This window comes from Anomalospiza imberbis, unplaced genomic scaffold (assembly GCF_031753505.1).
Source record: "Anomalospiza imberbis isolate Cuckoo-Finch-1a 21T00152 unplaced genomic scaffold, ASM3175350v1 scaffold_45, whole genome shotgun sequence".
NCBI lineage: Eukaryota > Metazoa > Chordata > Aves > Passeriformes > Viduidae > Anomalospiza > Anomalospiza imberbis.
This window is the reverse complement of record NW_027100060.1, coordinates 272,034-280,831: the sequence shown is the minus strand read 5'-3', so window position 1 is coordinate 280,831 and position 8,798 is coordinate 272,034. Positions and strand designations below refer to the sequence as shown.

At 60.4% G+C, this 8,798-nt stretch overlaps 1 long non-coding RNA gene across 1 annotated transcript; it reads left to right on the top strand.

Annotated features, from left to right (window-relative positions):
• Positions 1-7,583: 7,583 nt before the first annotated feature.
• LOC137466854 (uncharacterized) lies at positions 7,584-8,398 on the top strand. Its single transcript, XR_010995308.1, has 3 exons — positions 7,584-7,664; positions 7,832-7,933; positions 8,299-8,398. It is a non-coding gene; the product is annotated as an uncharacterized lncRNA (long non-coding RNA).
• Positions 8,399-8,798: the final 400 nt, after the last annotated feature.

Below are 8,798 nucleotides of genomic sequence, written 5' to 3'. Positions count from 1 at the left end.
TGTGCACCAGATGTCTCTGAGCAGCTTACCAGCAGCCCTTTTGGTCAAGGCCCCTTTTAAGCTTGATACACACTGTTTATCTCTGCACAGAGTGCCCGGAGCACGGTCAGGCAGTGCCGGGATCCCGGGTGTGGTTCTGGTCCCCACAACTGAGCAATGGCAGCCCCAGGCTCAGAGCCAGTCAGAAAGCCAACCAAGTGAGACCAGAGGGAGGGCACCCTTCCAGTTTCTCTTGGGCATGGCCGCAAAACAACCCCTGCTGCTTCTTCCTCCACCAGTGTTTGGGCTGTGCTGGTGGCAGAGCCAGCCAGGCTGTGCTCTGCCTTCCAAAGCCTGTTGGGAGCAGGCATGAAAAGCTCTGCATGCACAGCGGAGAGTCCTGGAAGGTGCTGGCAACAGCTGCCTGCGGGAACAGGGCTCTGGGCTCTGGCTGGAACAGCCTGGTTTTGGTGCCATGACCGCAGGCAGGAGTTGAGGCAGGTGAAGAGGCAGCAGGCAGCTTGTGTTTGTAGAGGGCCTGGGGCTGCCCCTCTGAACCTCCACCTTGAAACACACTTGGGAGAATACAAGCTACAGCTGGAGTGCCTGTCCTGAAAGGACCTGAAGTCATTAAGCCTTTCCAGCTTTTCTTAAGAGTGTGTTGGTGTTGCCCAAGAAAACTTCATTTGGGGAAATGCCTTTGGAGGAAAAGGGCTTGCTTCTCAAGGAAAGTGCTTCCCAGGGAGCTCCCAGTGAGGTAGGTGCAAGGGTCCCCCTTTGGCTCTCTGTGGCAGAGTGGCAAGGGAAGGGAGAAGGCTGTGAAGAGCGGGTTTGGCATCTGCCTGGACCTGCAGAGACCAACCCAAGCACCTGCAGCAGGGTGTGTTCCCCCTTTGGACAGAGGCGTGAGCAGGAGCATCTCTGTCCAGCCGTGAGCCCCAGAGCTCTCTCTGAGAGCTGTGAATTAAAAGGCCTTTACACACACACTTTTCACCTCTTCCCTGTCTGCTGTGTTTCAACTCTTGGCAATGTGCATTTGCCTCTTGCTTAGTGGAAGCTGCTGTGGCCCAGAGCCAGCACAGAGCTGGGCTGTGTGGGCCAGGCAGCGTGGAGAGTCTTGGCTGATCTTGGTGTGTCCCTGGCCTCAGAAAAGGCTGGGAAGGTTTGCCTCCCAAGGCGTCCTGCTCATTGGCTCTCCCTGTGCATCCTGGAGAGAACAAGGTAGGCATTTCTGGCAGCTGGGCATCAGCAGGCCTGAGAGTGGGGGCATGTTGTGGAGCCAGCCCAGCTGAGATACCCTGAGAGGAGCCCAGTGCTCCTTGCTCCCCTCTGCTGACACGTGAGTGTTTGTCTGGTTTTGGGATGGCCCTGGCTGTGTGAGGGGTGCTGCGTGGACACGAGACAGCCGGTCCTGTCCCGCTGGGTCCCAGCAGTGCCTCACAGCAGTCCTGCATCCACGTCAGGATGCTGGCCAAGAGAGGTCCTGGAAGCTGAGGCAGCTGATTTTAAGCTTGCGCAGGTGCCTACAGGCCAAGGCCAATGATGTTCCCTCAGGATACAGCAGTCCTGAGGGGTCTCCCTCGTTCAAACAAATCGGCAGCCAAATGTATGGTCTACCAAAAGCCCTTTTATTGACCTGGCGGGAGGGCAGGGGTCTGCACCCACTAAAATGTTTCTCTGCCACATATAAATTTAAGTGGGTTGATGTAGGAATGTATCAAACATACCGTCCTTCTTTACACGGCTTTGGTGATTTGATAGGCAGGGGGTTAGAAATACATGGTGTCAGATTCCCAAACTTGAAGCTGATTTCCAGGCGCTGGCCAGGAGCGGTCTCGATGCCCCAAAGCAGCACAAAGTCTTCATCACAGCTTCCCTGCACAGGGCTGATTCCACACTTGCCCTTAGTTCTTCTGGTAGACTGTGTCTAAAGCTTTTTGTCAGGTCACTCTCATGTCAAGTTAGGCCACCAGGTTCTTCTTATGCTAACTGGTGCTAAGTACTTAGGTATGTCTGTGCTAATTAGTTGTTTACTCATGTGCATTGCTTGTGCTTACTTATGTCAAACAAAGGCCTTGTTTCATCCCCAAAGGTGCCTGAGGCCACCCGCTTCTTGTGGCACCAGTTGCTTTCCTGTGGAATGTTCTCCCTCCCCAAGGGTAAAGAGGGAGCTGGAGAAAGAGCTTGCCCGGCTGCTCTCCATCCTTTCCCAGCACTCCTGGTGAAGTGGAGAAGTCCGAGCTGAGCGCAAAGGTGCAAATGGAACAGCCGTGCACGGGAAGGCTCGGTGGGAAGGATGATCCAGGATCCATAGGCCTGGCAGCCTGAGCGTGCTCCAGGGGAAGGCCTTGGAGCAGATCCTCCTGAGTGCCATCCCACGGCACCTGCAGGGAACCAGGGCGTCTGCTGGAGGGTGGGAAAGCTCTGCGGAGGGACGGGGACAGCTGGGGCTCCTGGCGGGGTGTTGAGGGCTTCTGTGTGGGAGTCTGGGGGGGTTGGTGTTGGGGGGGTGTTGGAGAAGGTATTGTCTGGAAGGTGAGAGGTCTAGGCTGGAATTTGAGTCAGTTTGAAGGCAGCATCTGTGCTTTGGCACAGCTTTGGTTAGGGAGGGCAGAAAGAATATCTGTGACTTTTCCTCTTCATGGTCCTGATTCTCCTGCAGGGAACAAGAGGGGAGAGCTGTACTTTACTGGCCACTTAGAAATCTGTACCAGGGGGAGGATTAGCCCTTTTGTAATCTACTCATTTCTTTGGGCTACTTTTGTACCACTGAGTGGACTCTCATTTCTTGAAAGCTTTTATTCCTTAAGAGAATTAGGATATTATCATCCCTTCCTAGAAAACCAAAGCATGGCCCTTGTTTTTTGCCCTTTTTTTGTGTAGTGTTATGTTCTGAAAAGTGACCCTCAGTGGATGAAGTTAAGGCAAATGAGTTGCTGCTTTGAGATGGGAAGCAAAATTACAAATCTTCACCTCCTCAGGCCATCCCAATTAATTTGGGAAGTTTGCAACTTTTTGGAACTACTTGAGTCGAGCAATGGGAAGTAAAGCATTCCTGAACTGAGGATTCTTACTTGCCAGATTCTTCTGTGCCTTCGCCGCTGAGGTGGTTTTGTGCTGAAGGCAATAACTTCAATGAGAAGATAATTTCAGCATGGAGTAAGAGCTTCTGACAGAGACCCAAGTGTTGCCAGCAGTTGCTCCAGGTGCTCCTGCCAACAGCCCCTGCAGGCAGGAGCGCAGCCCCCAATGCACGTGGGCTTTGGCTCCCTCTGGCACAGAAGCCCCCCACGGGCACAGGTCTCTGGGGCAGGAGACAGGCACTGGTGCTGCCAGGGCTCGGGGGTGGCAGGTCTGCTTGGGCAGGGACCCTGCCACACCTGCTGATGTCAGCGCTCCCCGGGCGCAAGGGGTCAGAGCAGCATTCCTGCCCTGGCCCACACGTTCCTCGTCTGTGTCACACGGCCACGCTTAGGATGGCCACCAGCCAGGACGTGTCCCAAGGAGGCCGTGCCAGCTTCTGTGGAAGGCCCCATGCCCTTCCCAGCGCAGCTGCGTCGGCAGCCCTGGGGCCTCCTTCTGCTGCCCTGAGCCCGCAGAGCAGGGCAGCGTTTGCTGATGGTTTGAGCCGTTCCTAAAGATCCTGTCGGGGTGTCTTAGACACTTGGGGTGAGGGATTCCTTCCAACCTGAGCCACTTTGGGTGGGCTGGGGGTGGTCCCAGGGCAGGGGGCAGTGTGTGCAGGGGCCCTTTGTGACAAGGTGCAGCATGGTCACCGTGGCATGGAACAGGACAGCGTGTCCAAGGGCCCTTTGTGACACGGGGCGACATAGGAGCTGGTGGTGACAAGGCCACACCACAGTGCTCGGAGCACGCGACGGGACAGGACGGGACAGAGCGGTGCCGTGAGGAGCCCCCGCACAGCACACTTGTTCGTGTCTGACCCAGAGCTTTTCCGAGGTGCTATTCCTGCAGCTGACCTCGAGGCCAGACCACAGGACTTGGTGACCCGTGGCCTTCCCAAGGCTTCTCTTCTGCAGGTGTCCTCGAGGGCAGACCGTGGGACTTGGTGCCCCAGAGGCATCTCCCATCCCTGCCACCAGTGCCCTCGAGGCCAGACCACAATCCTTGACAGGAGTCTCCTGTCCTTGTGGCAAGGAGCCCTCGAGACCAGAGTGCAGGACTTGCTGTCCTGTAGCCTTCCTGAGGCTTCTCTCTTGAAGGTGCCTTCCAGGCACGACTGCAGGCCTTGCTGACTCGGAGATTTCTGAGACATCTCTCCTGTGAGTCGTCACAAATCCAGTCACTGACATGGAGCAGAGATCCCCGAGAGTGCCCAAGCTGGCCTGGGTGGAGGAAGAGGAAGAAGGCCCTGGAGCTGGCCCAGCACAGGAGACTGAAGAGGTGGTGCGGTTCAAGCCTCTGCAGGAGGGTGAGTGGCAGAGCTGGGCTGCTGGGCTGCAGGGCTGGTGGCTGCAGCCAGCTTGGCCACATCCCATCCCATTGCATCCTATTGCATCCCATTGCATCCTATTGCATCCCATTGCATCCCATCCCATCCCATCCCATCCCATCCCATCCCATCCCATCCCATCCCATCCCATCCCATCCCCTGGGGACATGCCCATGGACAGGACGGAATAGGGGCCAGGACAGACACCCCAGAGCCGTGCTCCATCCCTTGGGACATCCTGGGGCTGTTCCTACCTGGGGAGCGCAGGGCTGGGCTGTGTTCTCCGGCCTCGCCCGCAGCCCCTCAGCTCAGGCTGCGCTCGCTCTTTGCCAGATGCAGCCGTGCAGCGCACACAAGAGCAGGAACGCACCCGTGGCCTCTTCCGCAGAACAGCGCAGGTACCTGCAGCCATCCCCACCTGGGCTGGGCCTGCTGTCACTGCTCAGCCGAGCACCGCGCTTGGAGCATTCTGTGGAACATCCCTGGCTTTGAGGGCCATGGCAGTGGGGTGGCAAGGGAAGCACTTCTCTGGGGAAGCTGGGGACATTCCTCCCTCTGGCAGCTTTCCAAGTCTCCCCGTGCCTTCTCCAGGTGCCTGCCATGGTGAGGTACATCCACCAGTGGCTCATGGCCAATCAGTTTGCTGAGCACAGGCTGAACAGGGCCCTGCTGGATCTCACCAAAGAGCAGCCTGCTGACGTAGTAATGACGCTCCTGCGTGTGGCCCCATCCTGTGACAGGTATGGGGCCCACCTGCCCAGAGGGCTCAGGGCTCCCCAGCCCATCAGCCTATACAGCCTGTCCCAGGTGTCTGACCAACAGAGAGTTCCAGGGCCCTCTGGCTGCTCCCTTTGCCAGCCCTGGCACGTCAGCCCCCGAGCCTTCTGCCATGCTTCCTCGCTGGCCCTCAGGGACCTGTCCCCACAGGGCTGGGCTGTCTGGGTGCTGCTGGTGAGGGGCAGTGGGCAGAGGCAGGGCTGGCAGCCAGCTCAGCTCCCCGCTGCCGCCCAGGCCACGGTGCTGTGTCCCAGACTCCTCTGAGACAGAGCTCTGACCCCACAGAGCTGCTTTGACCATGTGGAAGAGCATCATGTGCTCGCCCAGGACTGCGGAGCCGGCGCAGCTGATACTCCTCGATGTGCTGGGGAGCTGGCCAGAGCACAGCACGTGCACCTCCGATGGGGACAAAACGGGTGTCTTTGTCCTGGCTGTGAGTTTCTGACACTGGCCTTTGCTGGCCCCAAGGCCACCTGTCCAGCAGCTCTGCATCCTCCTTCCCCCACTGCATCTCCCTGCCTCAGGCGCTGGGCTGAAACCTGGCCTCGGGGCAGCTTCAGGGCCACCAGGCCCGGTGCTCCCCCTGTGTCTCTCCGGGCCTCTCCCTCCCATGCTCGGGCCCTGCCACACGGACACCTCGGCACTGAGCACTGTCTCGGGCTGCTCTGTCCTTTGCAGGCAACTGTGGTGATGTGGAAGATCCTCCAGATGCCCTGTGTCCCACATGTAGTGACCGTGTATTTCCCCCGCCTCTTTGTGCATCTGCTCTTCCAAGTGTTCTTCAGCACGTTGGATGTGCCAGCGGAGGTCGATACCTTCTGGAAGGGATGCCAGCAGCAATACGGCCTTGCCACCAACCCCAACAGGTGCTCCATGCCAGTCCTCCTGTCCCTGCCAGGTGCCCAGGGCAGGAGCCAGTGCTCCCAGCGTGACCTGGGCTTTGCTCTGCATGCAGGTTTGCAGTGCGGACCCTGAAGTCCCTGCTCTGCCAAATGCAGCACGAGGATGTGGTGGTGGCAATAGAACGCAAGTGTGGCTGGGACACGCTGCTGTGTGCTGACACCCACCACTATGCCGTGGGTCTGCTGGCCAGGTGAGACCCCCTTCTCCCCACTGCCTCTGACATTTGTGCTCAGTGCCCAGGGTGCCCCACACAGTCCCCGTGGTCGTGGGCCAGAGGGCCTTGTCACCGAGGAACAGCCAAGCCGACTGGAAAAGGCTGGGAGAGGAGGGGGCCCACAAGGAGCCACCTCCCAAATAGCCCAGGGCCCTTACAGGATGCTGGGGAAAGGCCAGACCTCTGTGAGTCAGTCCTGGGAGAGGTTTGTCCCCCGGCCCAAAGTCTTGGTTTCTTTTTCTCCTGCCAGGGAGATGTCCTGTGTCTCCATCCCCTTGTGCTCAAGGATCGCTCGCGACCTGCTCCGGCTGCTCAGCACACAGGAGCCACGCTGGGAACTGCCCGCCCTGGCGTTCCTTGTGGAGGTGAGCCTGATGGCCAGCGCTGCCTCGCTCAGCTGCCTCCCAGCTCTCTGCCCTCTCGTAGCCGCAACTGCCTGGGACGGTGCCCGCGCCCTGCGCTGCTGCCTGGGCCCAGCCCTGTGCTGTTCCGGGCTCTTGCCGGCCAGGTCCCCTGTCACTGCCCTGTGCCTTTCAGGTTCTTGAGTGCCTGAACTTGAGTGAACGCGGTGCTAAGAGAATCCTGCAAATCTTGTCAAGGCACCTGCGGAGCGAGTGCAGGGAGAGGCGTCGCCTGGCGCTCAGGGCCCTTCTTGTGCTCATCGATGATCCCTTGATGGTGAGAAGGGGGCAGCGGCTGAGGCTGCGCTTGGGAATGCAGTCGCTTGGGCTTGGCTGGGCTTTGGGCGCTGGGGCAGCTGCTCCCAGCTCTCCTGCCTCCTGGTTCAACTGCCCAAGTGCTTCGGAACAGCCCTTTGGCCCCTAGGCCCTGCGGCAACAGGATGGCGTTTCACAAACTTGTGTTCCGCACAGAGCGAAAAAATGTGGAGCCTGACTGAAAGTCTTGTGGAGCTCCTGTGGGACGCAGATGGAGAGATAGTCAGCATGACAGTCAGGCTCCTCAGCTTTATCTTCTGGGACAAGGCCATGCTGATACCCAGCCCCATCGCACTGCAGCTGGTTGAGGCGCTCCTGCCACTCTTTGACCACGTAAGGCTCGCTGCCCCCAGCCACGGCCACTGACTGCTGCCTGGACACTTTGTGCCCTGTGGATTTGCAGGCCTGAGCCAAGCTGAGCCCCGTGCAGCCGATGCTGAGGTCTTTTTTTCTTCCTTTCATACAGGACAATAGCCATGTGCAGCTGCTCTCCATACTGCTCTTCCAAACATTGGTGTCTCTTCCACTGGAAAAGGAAGAGAAGGCCCTGAAGACACACGTGCGCCAGAGCCTGCTGCCACTCTTCTTCCACTGCCATGATGAGAATCAGCATGTGGCACAGGTGAGGACTCATGGGCTGCTGCTGTCCCCCTGGGAGGGGGCTCAGCTGCCTCCTGCCCTAGCGCCTCGTGGGCTGCAGCCTCCTCCAGGCCTTGGCACAGGGACACAGGGACACAGGTCCTGCGCCCTGGGCTGTGGGGCCATCTCCGCATCTCTGCTGCTCTCCAGGTTTCTCAGGAAACGCTGCTTTGTGTGGCTGAGTTCCTGAAGAGGAGGGATCTTCAAAAACTGGTGAAGAACAAGAAGCTGTGGAAGTTCACCGAGTGCCTGGTAAGGACGGCCTGGAAGTGCCAGCCTCAGGCTGGAGAAGCCCCCTGAGCGCGGTGCTCAGTGTGTGGGCTGGCAGCTGTGCCCCTGCCCGCTGCTGCACCCAGAGGCTGCGCGGGCTCTTCTCCAGGCTCCCGTGGGCCCGAGCCGGGGCCGATGGAGCCCCGGCCCGGCGGGGCCGCGGGGCGGGGCGGCGCCGCGGCTCCCGGGGCAGCAGCCGCCCCTCTGCCCCCTCCAGAGCCCGGCGCCCGCGGCTGCTGGCCGCGCCTCAGGGCTGTGCGGGCAGGGGAGGCCGGGGCTGGGCGCAGGGAGCGCCCGGCACAGGGGCTGAGCCCGCGCCAACCCTTCCCTCCTGCCGCTCTCTGCAGCTGGCCGACGACAGGAGCCGAGCGGCCGAGCACCTGCGCCGGGCCCTGCAGTACCTGGACAGCCCGCAGCAGTCCCTGCGAGAGGAGGCCATCAGGTTCATCGGTGAGCCGTGAGCCCGGGCTCCCCTTCCCTCCCCGCCCCGCCGCAGCTCGGCCCCAGCCCCGGCTGCTGCCCCGGCAGCGCCATCCGGGCCCGGCGCCGTGGAGCCCCGCCTGGCCTCGGCGCTGCTGCCGCCCTCTCGCAGCCGTGCCCTGGGCCGGCAGCGTGCGGCAAGGGCCCGGGCTGAGCCCTGCCGGGCCAGGAGGCCGTGTGGCCACAGGGCTGGCAGCGCCGCTGGCAGGGAGCTGTGCCGCTGGGCCGTGACAGGCTCTGTGTTCACAGGGATGGCCGGGCAGCACCTCAGGGGGAAGAAGGAAGAGCTCCAGCTCATCTGTGAGGGTGAGTGAGGGCAGCGGGCTGTCAGCGGGGGCTGGCGGGGGAGCTGCAAGCCCTGCCCCGG